General features: G+C 38.7%; 1 long non-coding RNA gene across 1 annotated transcript; it reads right to left on the minus strand.

Annotated features, from left to right (window-relative positions):
* Positions 1-5,657: 5,657 nt before the first annotated feature.
* Positions 5,658-13,922, minus strand: LOC115089500. The gene is made up of 4 exons (XR_003856121.1): positions 13,790-13,922; positions 13,555-13,703; positions 7,203-7,537; positions 5,658-6,740 (listed from the first exon to the last, which is right to left on the minus strand). It is a non-coding gene; the product is annotated as an uncharacterized LOC115089500 (long non-coding RNA).
* Between the last annotated feature and the right edge of the window lie 5,151 nt (positions 13,923-19,073).

Consider the following 19,073-nt stretch of genomic DNA (forward strand, 5'->3'; position numbering starts at 1 on the left):
GAGTGAGGGTCAGGCAGCTCCCCCCTGTCTGTGAAGCCAGCCTCTCACTAGTAATGCAGGGAGGGAGCTGTCTCAGACTTCACCATCCTCCCCCCCCCCCCCCCCTCACCCACACACCATTCACTAGCTGGGACATGGGGGAAGTCAGGAGTGAGGGTCAGGCAGCTCCCCCCTGTCTGTGAAGCCAGCCTCTCACTAGTAATGCAGGGAGGGAGCTGTCTCAGACTTCACCATCCTCCCCCCCCCCCTCACCCACACACCATTCACTAGCTGGGACATGGGGGAAGTCAGGAGTGAGGGTCAGGCAGCTCCTCCCTGTCTGTGAAGCCAGCCTCTCACTAGTAATGCAGGGAGGGAGCTGTCTCAGACTTCACCATCCTCCCCCCCCCCCCTCACCCACACACCATTCACTAGCTGGGACATGGGGGAAGTCAGGAGTGAGGGTCAGGCAGCTCCCCCCTGTCTGTGAAGCCAGCCTCTCACTAGTAATGCAGGGAGGGAGCTGTCTCAGACTGGTATCAGGGTTAGGGCACTGTGTGCAGGAAGATCACAACACTCCTGGTATTAATAGGGATAGGGCACTGTAAGAGATGACTGTAGTAGATTGAATAAAGATCTGATGTTTCTGCTCTCCTCACACCAAACAAAAACAACACACAAGCAGAGAAGCCCTTCTTACAAAGCTGAGCTAGTGAGTTAAGTAGGAGGAAAAGTAAACATACTTGTGCCAGTGTGGCTACTTAAAAAATACACTTGCCAACAATCAATTACATATATTTGAACTGTGTACAGTTCCAGCCAGGACCACCTTTCTAAAATGCACAGTGATTGGCAAATTCAACATGCACTAGCATTACAGGTGCCTGCTAACAAAAATAATAAACAAACAAGTTCTAGTCACGTGAGTGCTGATCATTACATTACTTTTTTTGTCAAGCTTCCAACTGTTTCCATTTCACATCCCCCCAACCATTACCTCAGTATTAGCCTTGGTAACATCAATAGATAAGAGCACAGCCAGCCAATAGGAATACATACATACATATTCATTCCTAAGTGACCTTTACTGACCTGGGAAGTGTGAACACTGTTTCATTTTCTGTTGGTGTTCGTTAGTTTCCAGTTCCATTTCCCATCCCCCCAACCATCACCTCAGTGGTAACCTTGGTAACATCAATAGATAAGAGGGCAGCCAGCCAATAGGAACACATATTCATTCCTAACTGACCTTCAGTGACCTGGAAAGTGTTTATTTGTATCATTTTCAGTTAGTGCGCACTAAATCGAGTTAGTGCGCACTAACGGGGAGTTAGTGCGCACTAACTCGAGTTAGTGCGCACTAACACAATTTAACGATTTTTAACGATAAATCGTTAGAATTTCTATTGTATCGTGTTCTATAACGATTTAAGACGATATAAACATTATCGGACGATAATTTTAATCGTTGAAAAACGATTCACATCCCTAGTGGTTAATACCCCTAACTAAGTAAAACTATTTCACTTAGATGCAGGTCCAACACTGCTCTCTACATTAATGGCGGGGGTGGAAGGGAAATAGAATTAAAAAAAAAAAAAAGGTTACTAAGAGCCAAGAGAAACAGATAAGTATGTGAAAGATAAAAAAAGTGTGAAAGCTTGCTGGGCAGACTGGATGGGCCGTTTGGTCTTCTTCTGCCGTCATTCCTATGTTTCTATGTTTCTAAAAGTGCCTTGAAATGCATGAAATTGGAAGCTCCGATGGTACGGCACTGTATAGAGACAGGTCATGTGTTTGCTGATTTGAAATGTACAGTGTTAGAGGTCCTTAATAGAGATGAGCGAGGTGGCAATCTGAACTTGAGGTTGCTACAAAAAGAACAGAAGTGGATCTTTAAACTACAAACGGTGCACCCGGCAGGTTTAAATAAAGAAGTTGATTGGTCGGCGTATATACAATGAGAACTCTGATTGGTGACAAGTCAAAACCAGTGTGCTGTTTAAATAAAGGCACTTCCGCTAGAGAAAGTTTGAGCAAGGAGCACTGTTTGTTTGTGTGCTGCGGGGTTGAGCCAGGAGAGGCCATGAAAATAAGTAAGTCCCTTAGTTCATGATGCCGGAAAGGTACAACTTAATAATAACACGTATTGGCAGTAGTGCACTATGGAATGTATTGTGCTCTTTGTCGACAGGTTGAATCCCCTGAAGCAGGCGATATTAGCCCCCGAAACATTGCAATGTTGGGAGGTCGAAGAGTTTTTTAATATCACAAAAAAGAAAAAAAAACAAAACAGTGTGATAACTTCTTTTGACTGAGAGTGAGAACACCGAGGTGCAAGTTGGAGTCATGGCAAGAGAGACACTGGGGTGTTGGAGATTTCACGGAATAAACATTAATATAAGTTGAAAAATATGAAATTCTTAAAAACTTTTATAAAAAAAAAAGAGGTTAAATCACTGGGAAATAGTAAATGACATAAAGACAAGTGATATTCCACACAAAGTTGGTTGTAGCCCTTTGTGGGCAAGAGCCAAACGACTGAGCACACTAAAATCTGATACTAATTCCTTTATGGGAAGAATAAGATTAATTTAAGACTTGTAAGTGGTTTGAGATTCCTCATTACCATCATTGAAGTTATGAATTCTAACTTTGGCATGTGCGATAACCTGAGAAATCAAAGAAAATATTGAAATTATTCACATACCCATTACATACCATATAAGATGTATTACAACTGCATATTACTTTTCTTGATTAAGGATTTTATATCATGAACAGAAAGTGCTACTCACAGTTGTTTTCATTATTTTTATAAGAATTTGTCAGACTATGAGTTGCTACTATTACCTGTCTGAGTGTTTCCCAACCGTTTCAAGCCTAAGGCACACCTACATTAACAAAAATGTTATGTGGCACACTAACTCCACAATGCTAGCCCCATGGGCTATAGAAGAACTAGGGAAGCACTGAAAGCCCTAGCAGGCTCTCTTCCAAGTTTAAAACAAAAGAAAATGCCCTTGATACCCACTTGAAGGATAGGCCCAGACACCTTGATTTCTTGCCTGCTGGGTAAGAGAACAAAGAGAGTCTCACTTCCTCACCTAATCCTTATATCAAAACAGATGAGTAAGCACTGTGGTCAGCCCCTTGTCCCACCTTCAACCCTACAAACCCTTTTCTAGCCAACACTGTCTCCATGGCCTATCATAGAAACCTAGAAACCTAATAGCAGCAAAAGACCATAAGGCCAATCTAGTCTGCCCATCCACTCGGCTAAGTAATTTAGCTGTTTCTCACTCTCCTATTGTCAAGGCAAGTACTTTATACAAGTGTTTATCTGCTGAAGAGCAATTGTATAAGTAGGCTTCCACCCAGCCTAGGCATTTCCTAACTTTGAAGGGCTGAAAGGAGAAATAATTGTTAAAAATAAGCAAACTTTGATGGCCTCAAACTTTTATATGTCTCACCCAAGGGCAGTGGTGTTTCCCATTGAAGTTAATCTCCTTAAAGGCACAGGCAACCATGGACTGGCAGTGGTTCCAATGCCTCCAGAACCTCTAATTCCTGTACCTTTAAGGGTCTGACTTAGATAGGACCCTGCTACTAGGGAGGGGCTTGAGCCAAAAGTGAAGAGACACAGGCCTTTGAGGCCCACCCATATAGGGTTGCCAATTTGCTCCAGATTTTCAGGAAAGGTTGATCCAGTCCTGGTTTTACATCCCTGCATGCAAGTACTTATAGTCTTGCTTTCCTTAGACAATACAAGGACCAGCATACAGTGGGGTAAAGCAAGAACTGGATCAACCTATCCTGAAAATCTGGAGCCAGCTGGCAACCCTAGTAACCTACACCCATAGCTTTGCCTCTGGCTGATGTCAACATCAGTATTCTCAGCTGTGGACATCGATACACAGCATAGCTTGAGAGTTGTTGACAGAGAATGTCCTGACTCTGCTGCTTTAGGCAGTGCTGCAGCTTAGAGAAGGGCCCTGGAGCATCACCTGATCCCAGCAGGGAAAGTAAGAGGGATACTTGCTTATCTGTAAGCTAGGCTTGTTTTGGAGGACAAATTCCTTGAGCAGCATCTCAAACAGCAGCAGCTTGAGCCAAAGGACTTTTTGGATAAAGAAGTTGAGAGCTCAATGCCCCAAAGGCAACATCCATAGCTATCACTCTATTTGAACCACATAGGTATGGATCCATGGGATGAGGGTGACTGTCCTCTGGTTTATGTTTAATTTTCCCTCTAGTGCCTGGGTCCTCTGCTGAGCTTTTGTTCACTGGTATAACGAGAAGGGAAGTAAAAATTTTGAAAAACATTCTGCATTCATAAACTCTGCAGTCTCAGTTTTAAGAACTCAAAATATTTTCCTTCTAATTTATATTGCAAAACATTATATGGACCATCATATAAGGGGTTTATACCATTTCAGTAAAAACTGCATATTAGCTAATGTTCTGTGATATAATCATAGTTCTTAAATTTGTTTGAACAATAGTGATTGTGTTGTGAATTATTCTATTTAATAGAAATTAAATCTGTGTTAATATATAACAAAAATGTGTTCATACATCACTCTACAATCATGTGGATATCTATGCTAAATTATTAATTGGTTACATATTCATCCTCTGATCATCATAGACATTTCATCTCTCATACTGTTAATTGCGTTCACCAATAAATGCTGAAAACCCATATAAATGATACTAATCTCATTCTTCATTCATGTTGAAAGGAAGCAGAGTAACTTAAAGCAGTCACCTGACACAATTCTGTGTTTCGAGTAACTCTTTGTCTCTGGGTTATTGAGCAAGAAGAACAAGTTGTAAAATCATTTTCTACTCCCAGGCATTTTTTTTATTATTATTTCTTTAATGAATTTTTACACATTATTACAATGCAAAAATCAAAGAAAAGTAAGTCATACACCTGAAAATAAGAGTCCACCAATTCACAATAACATTAATTACATAATATGGTAAACATAAGTCCCCATAATGGGGGGGAAAAGAAGAAATTTTAAAAAATGAAAATAAACCAACAAATATCCAGTCTTGCATTTGAACATTTACTATATTTACCCAACTCTACCTAGGGTTACTCAGCTCTACTGATTTTATCCAACAAAAAAAGTCTCTAAATGGACAGGGTAAAAAAAATGGAACTTATTACTTTGAAAACTCACCAAACATTTACACCGGTGTTTTAAATAACAGGTAGCACACAAATCTAAAATTCTCTGCTTTAACTGTTAGAAGAGCTTCTTTCTAAGCTGAGTCTCTCTTGCTATGTCAGGAAAAAATTGAATATGTTGACCACAAAATGGTTTGTACTTATACCTAAAATACTGTTTAAGTACTAATTTTCTGTTAGAGTCAAAAGAAAATTAGCTCTAGTCTCAATATTATTTTGTGAGTCTTGAAAAATAACAAGAGATCCAAACAAACAATAGCTCTAAAACATTAGAATTTCCAACAAAAACCATTAGAAAAAATATTTTTATCCAGAAGACAATAATATTTTGATATTAGAAATTCTTTCTGAGAAGAGAAATGAAGAATCTCAAGAAAATAGTTTTTCAAGAGTTCACTTGCAAAATCCATCTGGATTTAGGAAAAAGTAAAAATCGCATATTCTGGGTTCTCAACATATTTTCTATTGCTGCATTCTTCCAATATAAAAATAAATTATCTTTAATAATATATGTCAGAGGATTGATAGATACACTGAATTTAATTCAGGCAGTTGTTGCTCATTCTTGGCTACTCTAGATTCAATTTCAGAAATCTTATTTGTGACTCCATCAGATAAAGAGCAAAAAATGTTCTACAGTGCCCATTAGAGACATTTCAGTTTGCTTTACAAGTTGCCAGATGTCCTTTAGAATTATTTCTGCTAGTTCCATATCAAGGCTGGCAGCTCTCACTCCTTGGACATCTGTAGGAAAAGGAATAGGCACCAATGTTGTTTCCAGCCTCACCCTGTTAGGAAAAGTGGATGGAGCCAGCTGAGATTCCCCAATATCACTGTTCCTCTTGATGTAGAGGGCAGGGCCACAGTCACTGGGGAATGAATATGAAGCACAGTAGATGGTGTATGGGATAAATCCTTTTCAGCACACTCACAAGATCTAACTCTCAGAGATATTGAAGTAGATAAAGAGGTGGAATATGATCCCTGGGTGTCAACAATGTGTCATAAGTCTCCCTAGTCAAGTCCAATGGATCAATTGCTCCAAATTTTAAAATATGTTGGTCCATAGGACTTCTTACCAGGGTCAAAGCAGTGGGAGAGGCTATGATTTTCCCTTTCCTTTTTATGCCCATTATTGGAAACAGTAAAATTTGGCCAAAGGGGCACTTTTTAATGAACAATGTTTAAAATTCTTAAGTCAATAGTGACATGTCAAAATCTATATCTTTAGTTTTTGCCTCATCCAGATAGATGCAAAATACTTTTCATATTTACAAATCCGATAGTCCAGTCCATGTGAACAACTTACAAAAAGTCAAGTATAGTTAAGATAGTTTAAGCCTTTTAAATTGATCGAATATTAATATTCACAATTTCTGTAACAGATCAAAAATGATTTGTTAATTTCAGAGTGTGAATGTCAAAATCTTCCTTCCGAGTGTCCTTAATGACAAAAGTAATGAGATCTTCAGTGGTTTCAATATGGAATCATCCCTGCTGCTCATGACTAGAAATATTTTTTCCATCCAGGCCCAAGTCACTTCAGGAATAGGGTCACCTAAAAAGATGAAAAATCATTGTGAGAACTTTTCCTCCATCAGTGCTGACATCAGATGGAAGAGCTTCAATTTTTGGAGGTATTCCTCCACACAAATCAGAAAGCACAACAGCAAAAGAAGTTACATGATGCATTTACTGCTAGTTAAAATAACTATTCATAAAACACAAAGGTATTGAGGGACAAAGCATTTTTTAAACTTTTGCACAACAAAAACAGTTAAACTAAATATATCCAGTGTGATCTCAAGGACCACATTAACACTGCATACAGATGGAATATCAGCCTTTTAACTTACAGATTTTTTTATATATAAGGTAAATAAACTGAATGGAACACCCAGCCCTATCTTACTCTATACTGACAACTGTCTCTTTATAATTTACTTCAGTAAAATTGTTACCATGTTGACAAGGCATCACTACCAATACCAATATCACTACCATTAATATTATTGCTCACCTTTCAGATTTCCTTTACTTGTTCTACTAGTTGAACTTTCCAACTGTGTCAGGCTGGATTTTTCCATAATATTGATGGAGCTCATTTCTATATTGGATTCTGCCATGGAGGACATGTTTTTTGAAGATATGCTTGCAAATTTCATCGCAACCATGCTGCTACTGCTGAAGAAAGCATCTTCTCTAGAGGTTGACGTTTTGGGTTGACTGAGAAGAGAGGTTTTGCTGCATTCTGTTTCAGCTCCCGTTCTGAGAAGAGAAGTTTAGCTGCATTCTGTTTCAGCTCCCATTCATAACACTATTTGTTTTGGTGGTTCTTCAACTACAGCTGTGGAGCTTAAGCAAACAGAATAAATCATAAATGAGCTCACTTTCATAGGTGACGCCATAAGAGGTTAAAGTAACAAAATAGACAGGAGTTATTTTATAGTATAAACCCCGTGAATATAGCAACAGCTTAATGATTTAATGGAAAGGGTAATACTGATGACAAAATTAGCATTTTCATGTTTTCAGTCTGCTCTGCTCCTCCCAGTAAGATTGCCGAAATACTTCCCAACTGTAGTTGGACTTAATTGTTACACTTTACCCTATGTTTTGGCCCTCATTACAATACACTCCCAACAGTGACTAGGCAGCAGGGGCAACACCTTTACCTTCCTGATTTTCTCTACCTTTTATGGATCAGGTCTGTGTCATAACTCACAAATGGTATTCTCTGGCGAGGTGGATAACACAGAGCCCCCTGTACAATTCATGTTTGTACCTCTCTTTGACTTATGAATAATAATTACCAATGTAGTGATAATTATCTCTCTTTCCGAGTAGCAGAAAGGATTATGTCTGCAGTAATCTCTGATTCACAAAGCCTAGAAGAAAAATCTTCCCATTGAATACTAAATTTGCTTTGCCTGCTTGGTAGCATCCACTGCTATGAGTGGACTAGCAGGAGTGCTTCAGTTTTGCCACTTAACTCATATACTAGGATAATTTCTTACTTAAAACATTCTTTGTGATACATTTGACATGCTTGTTTTATGGGGATTTATATTTCTAGTTTCCTTTTGAAATCTAACTGTAGAAGGACCGGGCCGTGCCCCGATCCCTCCACCTACCTTGTGGCCAGCCCGGCCCGTGCGAGTCTGTCTCCGGCCTCCCAGGCCTGTTCCGCAGCCTGCCGCAGCGTCCCCACTGCGAGGGAGACCACCGACTCCCCATCGCTTGCCACGCCCCCTAGGCGCGCGCGCACGCGCGCGCAGGGGCTCCAGTCTTAAAGGGGCCAGCGTGGGAAACCAAGGACAGCTCCTAGGATGATGTCAGATGCTGCAGAGTATATTACCCTGCAGCTGGGATGGGATCCTCACCTTGCAACGAGGTTCCTCAGGTTTTCCTGACTGCTAGTTGCTGCGACTCTTGGATTGCTTCTGTCTTTGACCCGGCTTGCTTCCTGAACTTGTCTCCTGCTTCCACCCCTTGGTTTTGGTATCGACTTCTGACTCTTGGCTTCTGACCTGGCTCCGTTCCACGACTTTGTCTTCAGCTTCTGTTCCTGGCTTGGTATTGACTTCTGACCTTCTGGCTTCCGACCCGGCTCCATCCACTACTCCGTCCTCTGCTTCGCCCCTGGCTTTGGTGTGGATCTCTGACTCCTGGCTCCCGACCCGGCTTAGCTCCTTGACTCCGACTTCGGCTTCTTACTCTCCTCTCATATCTGGTACGTGCTGGCCCAGAGGATTCTCCTAAGTCCCAGCGGCTCGGGCTCTCACGGGCTCCTCCCGGGGGAGCCATGGGCTTCCGAGGGTGAAGACTCTTCATCTACCTGTGTCCAGTCCTCGTCCATCTCTTCAATCGCTGCCTGGGTCCTTGGTCGCATAGGACTCCACCTAAGTCCAAGAGGTCCGGGTTCCTACGGGCTCCTCCCGGGGGGACCTCAGACTTCCAGTGGTGAAGCCTCCTCTGAGTCTCTTCTGAGCCGCCTCCTGGCTGGGATGCTTGCTGTGGTCTTCCATAGCATACCATCTACTGTCCCAACCAGCCCAAGGGTCCATGACCGTAACATAACAAATAACTTGAAAATATAGATAATTATTATTCATAAGTCAAGGAGAGGTACAAACATGAACTGTACAGGAGGCTCTGTGTTACCCAGCAATCCACTGGATTATAGATAGTTCATTTTCCTTTCATTCATGAAATTTCTCATCACCAAAATAAGGCTACCTACCTGTAGTTTCCAGCCTCCTCTCTGCTACCAATCTTGAGAAGTGGAACCACAACTGTTCTTCTCCAATCTTGTGGCACCACTCCCATTTCCAGGAATCTAAATTCAGCCATAACTAAGACCCTCCTAAAATGGATCTGGTCCACCTCATTAAAACAATCACTGGACGAGGAAACCATAGAATTTACCAGAAGACAAAAAAAAAGCAAAAGGAAAGGAAAAACTTGATCTATCCCAAGTAACACTTATCATCCTGTGACCTCTTCCAGCTTAATGTTCACTCTCCTTTTACTAAATGAACAGTCACTGTCTAAAAAAATCCCACTGATAAATGACACACTAGAAGAAATAAATCCTACTATATTCTGCGCATTACCGAAACATGGCTGAAAGACAGTGATAATGTCCTCCTAAACCAAATTGATAACCCAACCTATGATGTATTTCAATTCCTCAGACATAAACAGAGAGGTGGGAGGGTCTCTTAATTTGCAAAAAGGAGCTTAAATCCTACAAATTAGAAATACACCCACCCAATGAGATTGCTATACTAAAACCTCCACTCCTAAATATTGGTTTGTTATATAGCCCATCTAGAACACTCGAGAAAAACTGCTCACCTCTAATCGAGGTCTTCACTAATTTATTTCCAACTCCAGAATCAACTCTAATCATAGGAAACTTTAACCTGCATGTAGATAGCATACCCAAATCTACAGCATGCAAAATCTTTCTAGATACTATGAATGCCATGGGTTGGTCATAATTCATATCCAACCCCACCCATAGAGCAGGACACATCCTCGATCTAATTTTCACCAATCCAAATAGCTATATAATCAACTCTTCCCACAAAATATTGTCCTGGTCTGATTACTAGTTAAAATCTGAAATAACTCTCCTCACCACACAACGAACAAATCCACGTGACAATCAATCCTTCACCTACAGAAAAAAGATAGAAACTGAAACACTCGAAGACACTATTAAAAATAAAATAAGTGAATTCAACCACCATAATGCCTCATCATCTTTTGACTCTTGGGATAAAATCATCAATGAAATAGCAAATTCCCTATGCCCACTCCAGACTAAAATGTTCTGAAATGAAAGAAACACAACTAAACAAAAGAAACCTTGGTATATCAAAGAACTAAGACACATCAAACAGACCCTGAGAAAATCCAAAAAGCAATGGAGGAAATGCTAATCTATGGAAACCCTAGAAAAATACAAATCCCTATTAACAAAATACCGTGTACAAATCAATAAAGCAAAAAGGGAATACTATGCAAAACAGATTCATGATGTAATATTTAATTCAAAACTACTCTTTGAAACAGTGAAAAACCTAACCAAAGACCCATTCTCCTCTATCTCAAATAACTACAACTTTACAAAAACTCATGCAATGAATATGCTAATTCATTATTAAACAAAAACAATATACTTAAATCATAAATCTCCCAATGCGTACCAACAAAAGAGCCTGAAGGAAAACCTTATCAACTGAAATGGAACTCATTTGACCCAGTATCTAAAATCAAAGTAAACCAAATCATCACTAAAATGAAACCTGCTTCCCACCCACTAGACCCTATCCCTGCAAGCACACTGAAAACTGTAAATAGCGCAATTACTGTGATATTCACAACAATAATAAACCACTCGCTAGCAGAAGGCTTTGTCCCCAATAGACCAAAACAAACTGTGATTAAACCAATCTTAAAAAATAAATCTGGAAGAACGGATGACTGGGACAATTACTGACCAATCTCCAACCTACCTTTCATCTCAAAGGTTCTAGAGAAGCAGTTTTATCACAACTAGAGAACTACCTAGAAGATAACCATATACTGTAGCCAAACCAATTTGGATTCAGAAAAAAAATGCTCAACAGAAACCCTACTCATTTCCTTAGCCAACCCTATGCTGCAAGGATTTAACAACAATAAATCATATATCCTGGTGCTAATTGATTTAACAGCAGCATATGACACAGTTGATCATAAGCTTCTATGCCACCAGCTAAGAAAAATTAGAATAGATGGAAATGTTAACAAATGGTTCTCATCCTTCCTAAAACATAGGACATTCTGTGTAAAACTGGGCAATCAAATTTCAGACACCTTCACTATTAATGCAGGCATCCCCCAAGGCTCAGCACTTTCAGCCATGCTATTCAACATATATCTTCTGCCTATATGCGCATTACTAGCAAATCTAGGACTCAACATCTTCCAATATGCAAACAACATACAATTCTATATCCCATTCAAAACATTTGAAAATCTGTGTCTCTGTCAACATACTTGAAGGTCATACAACAAAAACTTGCTCAACTGAAACTAACTCTAAACCCAAAAAAAACTGAAATAGTTTGGTTAAGGAAAGACAACCCAATAATCAAACCACCAACCCTAGAACTAGGAATCATTAATATTACTCCCTCAGATCACTTAAGTGACTTGGGAATACAGATCAACGAGAACTTCACTATGAAAAAACATATAAGCAAATCAATCAAAACAGGGTACTCCAAGCTAAGAATATTACATTGACTGAAACCATTGTTAACAACTCAAGACTTCCATACTGTCTTACAAACACTTATATTTTCAAACTTAGACTACTGCAACTCTCTTCTACTAGGCCTACCAACGAATCTACTAAAACCACTACAGCTATTTCAAAATGCCTCTGCAAGACTCTTACTAGGAACAAGGAAATTTGAACACATCACCCCCTCGCTGATTGTGCTGCACTGGCTTCCTATACAATCCAGAATTCACTATAAAGTTTTAGCTCTAATATTCAATATCATCAACAACATTAGCCCAAGTTTACTAGGAGTGACAATTCAAAACTACACACCTCAGAGAGACCTAAGATCACAAAAAAGAGGGCTGCTTATGGTACCATCAACTCGGAAAACACACCTAACACAAATAAGAGACAAATGTTTCCCATAGCAGGACCTAAGTTGTGGAACTTCTTTCCAGAGTCACTACATCAGATAACAGATAAAAAGAATTTCAAGCGTAAACTGAAAACATGGCTCTCCAGAAAAGCATACGATTTAATATAAAAGACCAAAAATTAGATAACTTCATTAGTTCCAGAGATAATGTTAATGGAGTGAGCAATAGGCAATGAATGATGTGATATAAACTGATGTTAATAGAGTGAGCAATAAGTAATGAATGATGTGACGTAGATTGTTAGTAGAAATAGAACCTGTATCCCTGTTAGGTCGACCATAAAAATGCATAATTATGGAATAGAATAGAAAATGCATGAATAAGAACTAGAATAAACAGTAGCTAGAATTCTTATGACTATGAACGAGAACTTGTATACAATGTGGTGTTGAATTAGAAGATGAATGCTAACACACAGTATGTGATCATTGACCATGAATAATTATGCGGATCTTGTAAACCGTTGTGATCTATGTTTTGAACAATGTTAAATAAATGATGACAAGCTGCAGCACAAAATTAAAAATGTTGATATGGGCTTGCAACACAAAGGATTTGACAAAGGGAAAAAGGAAAGGCTAGACTTAGGGAGTCATTTTCAAATGCTTATTGTGTGCGATAAGCCGCTATCGCACACAAAGGAGTCGGGGCGGCGAGAAGGTGGACTTGGCGGTGTCTTCACTGGCGGCGATAAGCAGGGGCAAGTTCCAAAAGCAAAAAACATTAGTTTAGTTAGGGTGGGTTTAGGGTTCGGTGAGGAGAGGAGATGGGAAAGGGGAGGAAGGATAGGTAGGGGGATAGAGAATTGGGGATGGCCCGATCGCATCACCATGCATTTTTTATAAAATACCACCTTGCACTTGCAGGTCAGAACCCACGCGCACATGCGTGCGCCAATATAAAATTGGGCATGCATATCCACACGGGTATCAGATTTTATAATGTGCATGGCGACGCACGCAAGTTATAAAATCAGTGCATCCATGTGCGCGCGCCTTTACAAATTTACATCTAACGTTTAATTAAAGTGTGTTTCACTGCTGTTCAGACCCATGGTCTGAACAGCACCTGTGACAAATAGATTTACAGATAGGTGCCCATATCAAAAGTAGTAATGCTTTTCAGATTTTTGAAATGCAATAAAAATGTACCTTTCATGGTTAGTCTGCAGTTTGAAGATGTAGATTCTGCAGAACTGGTTGCAGTGCATGTTTATAAACCACTGTCTGAGATATCTGTGTCATAAATTTACTCTTCCTTCTTCTTCTTATAGTTCATATTTTCCTCCCTGTGTAAGAGCCTGCACAAAATGTTAAACACTTTTACTACTGTGACTAGTTTCTACTTTTTAGGCAAAAAAAATAGTATGATGATAATACAATTTACCTTTCCAGCCTTATTTCAGGATACAATTGGTAAAGGATCTCCTGTTACTTGGCAATAGTGTCTGAGAATACAGTCATATCATTCAGACCAGCAATAATTACTGGCTTTGAGGCTCTTTTTCAAATGGATATTGCAATTTCAATTTTGTCACTTGGGAACAAACATTTTTAAAAGCACGACCAATAAACTGGAAGGTAGTTCTGACAACATCTCCCTCCCAATTAATTTCATACATATTCTCCTTGATCAGCTCTTTGATACCATGGATTTTAAGTTTATATTGTAGGTACCATCATCTGAATAATGTAAATGGTAGTGCCTGTCTGCCTTCAATTGTTTTGCCATCTTTGCACCATGATATTCTTGTACATTTAAAACAGTACTTTCAACTGCACAAGTCAATTTTTCTTTATCTTCACAAGCTGCCACATTCAGTGGTTGCCTTATCTTAAGAGAAACAGCAGCTGATAATTCTGTTTTTCCACCTGAAGCTATTTTGTGGACTTAGCCTTTGGGTGACTGCTAACAGGTTCAGGAGATTTTACTCTTTCAGGTGATTTTGTTGGCTCTGGAGATTTCACATGAGGCTCAGAAGACTTTACTGTAAGTGATGATGCAACTTTTTTTCTTAATCCTTGCCTGTTTAATTGTCAAAATAATTAATATATGTGTCCTGTTTGCCATCAGGATTCTCTATCAGCACAGTATAGCTTCCTTTCTTTGAAGGTTCCACAGAAGAATTCTCAAAGAATGATTTGCATTTTGATGTTGTAACTTGACAGTGCTTCAATGAAACAATAGCTTAACCTGCCCATGAATAAGGTTGGTGCTATTCACTATCAATTCACCATCAATGGCACAAGCAAATCTTGCTTTCAACCATGTGGTGAGAAATGTCACTACCACCATCATGTTCAGGTGGTTAACATGTTAATGAATTTTCCACAAGTAATATCAGTAACTCATACAGGACCCACTGAAGGCCCTGGTCTGTCCAATACTTTTACATTTATTGCAACTGAACTGCTACATAAGAAACTTGCAAAATATATTATCCATAGGGACCTTCATTTTCAGTTTTTTTCTATTTTTCCTGGAAATTTCAATTTTAGAACAAAAACAAATCAGTGAAAAAATTCTTTTCCATTGATTTTCCTCCTGTTTGTTAAAATATAATCATTTTCCATTGATCTTTTATTAAAACATTGAAATTCCCAGGAAAAAATAAAATAAAAACTGAAAATAAATGTTCTTAAATATTGACTATTAATTCTAATTACATGTTCAACTATAATTCTTAAAATGTGTTCTCTCATATCTTGCAGATTCCTCAACTTCCTTGTCTTCTCTAAACTTCTGAATAGTAGAAAAAGGTTATCCATGTATGTCAGCTTTCAAGTCTGAATTCTTCTCCTGCATTTACAATTGTGTCTTTGTATTTTGGATCCATTAACACTGTTGGTGGATCTACTTCATCCTTTGCTATAATTGGCTTTGTACTATCAAAAGGTTTGCTGATTAATTGTGCAAGCAGCATTCCTTACAAAAACTCTGAAATCATATCTCTCATCTTCAGAAAGCCCTGTTACAGTAAACTGAATTTCAATGACATCTGAAAGCTAGCTTTCACCCACTGACCTTCAGATAGATCACATTTTCTACAATATAAGCAATCATCATTTTACCTCCATCAATCAGATTTGTTTATCCACCATTAAGCAATAGTTAACAGATAAGTAGATTGTCATTAAACATCTCCAAATCAGAAATCACAATTATCCACCATAATGCTGAGAATCCATTCCCTTCCACCATAACCTTGATGGTGTCATGTTCCCAACCTTTCCTCAAGTCAAGAGTCTTGGGGTTTGGTACGACTCATGTTTGAATTTTCGATACCAAATCAATTCAGTTGTGAAATCAGGGTTTTACAAGTTATGCCTTCTTCAAAATGACTTTTCTTGACTGGAACACAATGACTTTAGAAACATGGTACAGGCCTCAATTCTGCTAATTTTGGACTACTGCAATGCAGTTTACATTGGATTGCTAGGATCAATCCTAAGGGCAATGCAGCTCCTTCAAAATTCCATGGCTCGGCTGAAATCAGGGAAAAATCGGAGAGACCACATTACACTGACTTTGAATTATACTTTTAACTATCCAAATTTCTATGATGGTTGATAAACTGTTAAGACTTGATTCCTTGCCATGAGCTAACGCCCTTCTCTGAGTTTATAATCCAATGTGCCAACTCAGATCTTCAAAGCGAGGCCTTATAGATGTTCCATCTGTTTGTTTGTCAGGTCCAACTGACAGGAACTAAAGAGTCTGTGTTCTCGGTGGCAGCATTGACAACATGGAATTCAGTCATGGAAGCACTTTGGCTGATGGAGTTCTCAAAGACTTTTAAGTCCATATTAAAAACATTTCTATTTCAGCAAGCATTTGGCTGAACAGTCATCACAGCAGCTGATATGAGGTCTTTTCAAATTTTTGTTTGTTTGTTGCTTGTTTTCTGTTTATTCGGTTATAAATGTTATATATTTTATTGTGTCTGTTCACTTGTAAATTGTTTAGGTGCTTTTAGCGTTCAATAAATAAATAAATAAATATTCTTATCTAATCCAGTGGAGAGAAATTGTATTTCTTGTTAAAATTATGGATACCAACAATATCCTCTACATAAACCCTAAATTCATATTCAATTCCTTCTTGAAGATTAGTTATCTTCAGATATGTATCTGGAATAATTGTTTTATTTATCTTATCTTTTGTTCAATATGATAACCCAGGATTTTACTTCTTTCGTCATTTGTTGGATCATGCCATGCACAATCATATTATCTTTTGCAACTGGTCACCAATGATATAAAAGGGAGACCTGATTTTTAGAAGGATACTGGGCTTTTATTGCTTCAGAATCAAAGGCAAAACTTCATCCATACCTGTTTCAGCATATATTTTAAAATTATATTCTGTTCCAATTTTCAGTTTACTTTCAGAGTGGTTCTTTCCATTGTGGCTGATACAGTTTCCAAAGCAGTAGTTGTTGTATCCTTCCTTTCAACAAAATAATTATTGATTTGGCAATTAACCATATATGCTGGAAGATTACAGGACAATGTAATGCTCTCAATACTTCATCAAATTTAAGAGGACCCCTTGGTGGATCAGGCTAATCTAATGTTATAATTTCAACTTTTTATCCGATGACACTGGCCAGTGAAATTGCATACATGCCAACATCTTCTTTATTGGTTTCTTTAATGTTCAGAATAGTGAAGTTAGCTGATTCACTGACATTGATGCATTGTTTATTTTAGTTCCTGACCATTTGTTAACCAGATATTGGATAAAAGATGGTTTTTACTGTCCAGATATTAGTATTTCAACTTCAAAGTCATAACTCACCTAAACACTGTAACTACTGAATGTTGGTCGTACATTTGGTTCAATGACCAGGTCTTTGGCAGCCACAGGAACAGCAAGAGATCTTGGATCATTTTTACTTTATCATTTATTGCTATCACTCTTAAGAGATAATCTCCTCTTTCTGCTAAATTAGTAATCAATGCTTAGAATGTTTTCGCATGTGCACAGTCTAATCATTTATCAATGCTTTTAGTATACATTTCTACGATGTACTGGAAGATTCTACTCCCACTTTCATGTTTTGGCTCTCCCCAAGCAAGAAATTCACTATTTCTTGTGATATCAACTATGGTTATTTTTCCTGGAATTTGGGGAACCTTAAATACTTTAACTGGATCAGCTATTTCTCCTGGAAGACCAATTCCATATTTATTTTCAGCAGTAACTCTAAACTAGTAATTATATCCTTCTTGAAGTTGGTCTATTTTCCATGATATCTTAGACAATTTGTTAAAACAGTAGAATATGCTTTTCTGGCGGTTTCACATTTTTTCAACAATATAGTTTTTATTTTAGCATCTCCAATCAGTAACAATGGTTCCCATATATGTGATATGAATCTTTGGTAATATCTTTCACTATGGGCCTCATTTTCCAATATCGCATTGGTATTGCATGCGATACCAAAAAGGGGTGTACCTTATGCTAATAAGCATGTGTATCACAAATTGCAATATCAGCTATTATCACAAGTTGCACTATTAGCCCAATTTGGGCTACATTGCCAGTATATATCATGGTTCACAATGTTTCTGGGCAGCCTGTGAGAGAGAGAGAGAGAGAGAGAGAGAGAGAGAGAGACTTGCTATGGTGCCTCCTCCCTAGACAGGTATTTGTATCCCTATGGAAGGCCCACCTAGTAACTCGAGGTGGGGTTTAGGTATGAGTGTAGGGGGTTGGGGGCCACTTTCACATTCAACGTGAGACGTACGAAGGTGGAGAGAACATTGTCCAAATCTCATCTTGGAGTGAGTTTCCTCACTCTGAAGGCCAGCAAATCTTCACAAGAGACCACTGTTCTGTTCGTACGTCTCACGTTGAATGTGAAAGTGGCCCCCAACCCCCTACACTCATACCTAAACCCCACCTCGAGTTACTAGGTGGGCCTCCCATAGGGATACAAATACCTGTCTAGGGAGGAGGCACCATAGCAAGTCTCTCTCTCTCTCTCTCTCTCCAGAAACACCATGATAAGCCTCTAGCACACAAATGAAAGAGGTATAGTTATGAGCCATGGCACACAATAAATCCTCCCTACTTTACATTTACTCCACCCCCTGAATACAAAATTAAAAAATCACGTTAACAGCTGTTAGTGTGATTTGTGGAATTATCACCCGCTGTAACTCCTTGGAAAATGACCCCCTATGAGTTTTACAAGGGAGATAGATGAATACAACACCTTTACATTGATAAAAGCAGACTTGGTCCTGCTGCTGTTTCCTAACTTTAAACTATATTTTCAATTGTCAAATATGTTAACACTGCCACGTACAAGTGTAATGAAGCTGCTGATGACATCCATCTGAGCTGCTTCCCTGATTTCACCATCCACCTTTGCCCATTTAACTTTTGGTGACGGTCTTCCTCTCATAGGAACAAATAATATCAATGAACCTTCAGTCTTTATATTTATAATTTTTCAGAGTTCTAGATCAAGATGAAGAACTGGGGTTTCCAATTTCTCTTCGGCAACAATAGGAACAGGAACATCTGCATGGTTTCCTACATCAGCTTTTTTTACAGCACAGATATGGAATTTATATTCATGCTTTCCCAGTAATTTGTCATCTTCCAGGTGTGTTTCTTTAATTACATTTGGTGGAATACATATTGCAGATTCATCAAT

Source organism: Rhinatrema bivittatum, chromosome 4 (assembly GCF_901001135.1).
Source record: "Rhinatrema bivittatum chromosome 4, aRhiBiv1.1, whole genome shotgun sequence".
Taxonomy (NCBI): domain Eukaryota; kingdom Metazoa; phylum Chordata; class Amphibia; order Gymnophiona; family Rhinatrematidae; genus Rhinatrema; species Rhinatrema bivittatum.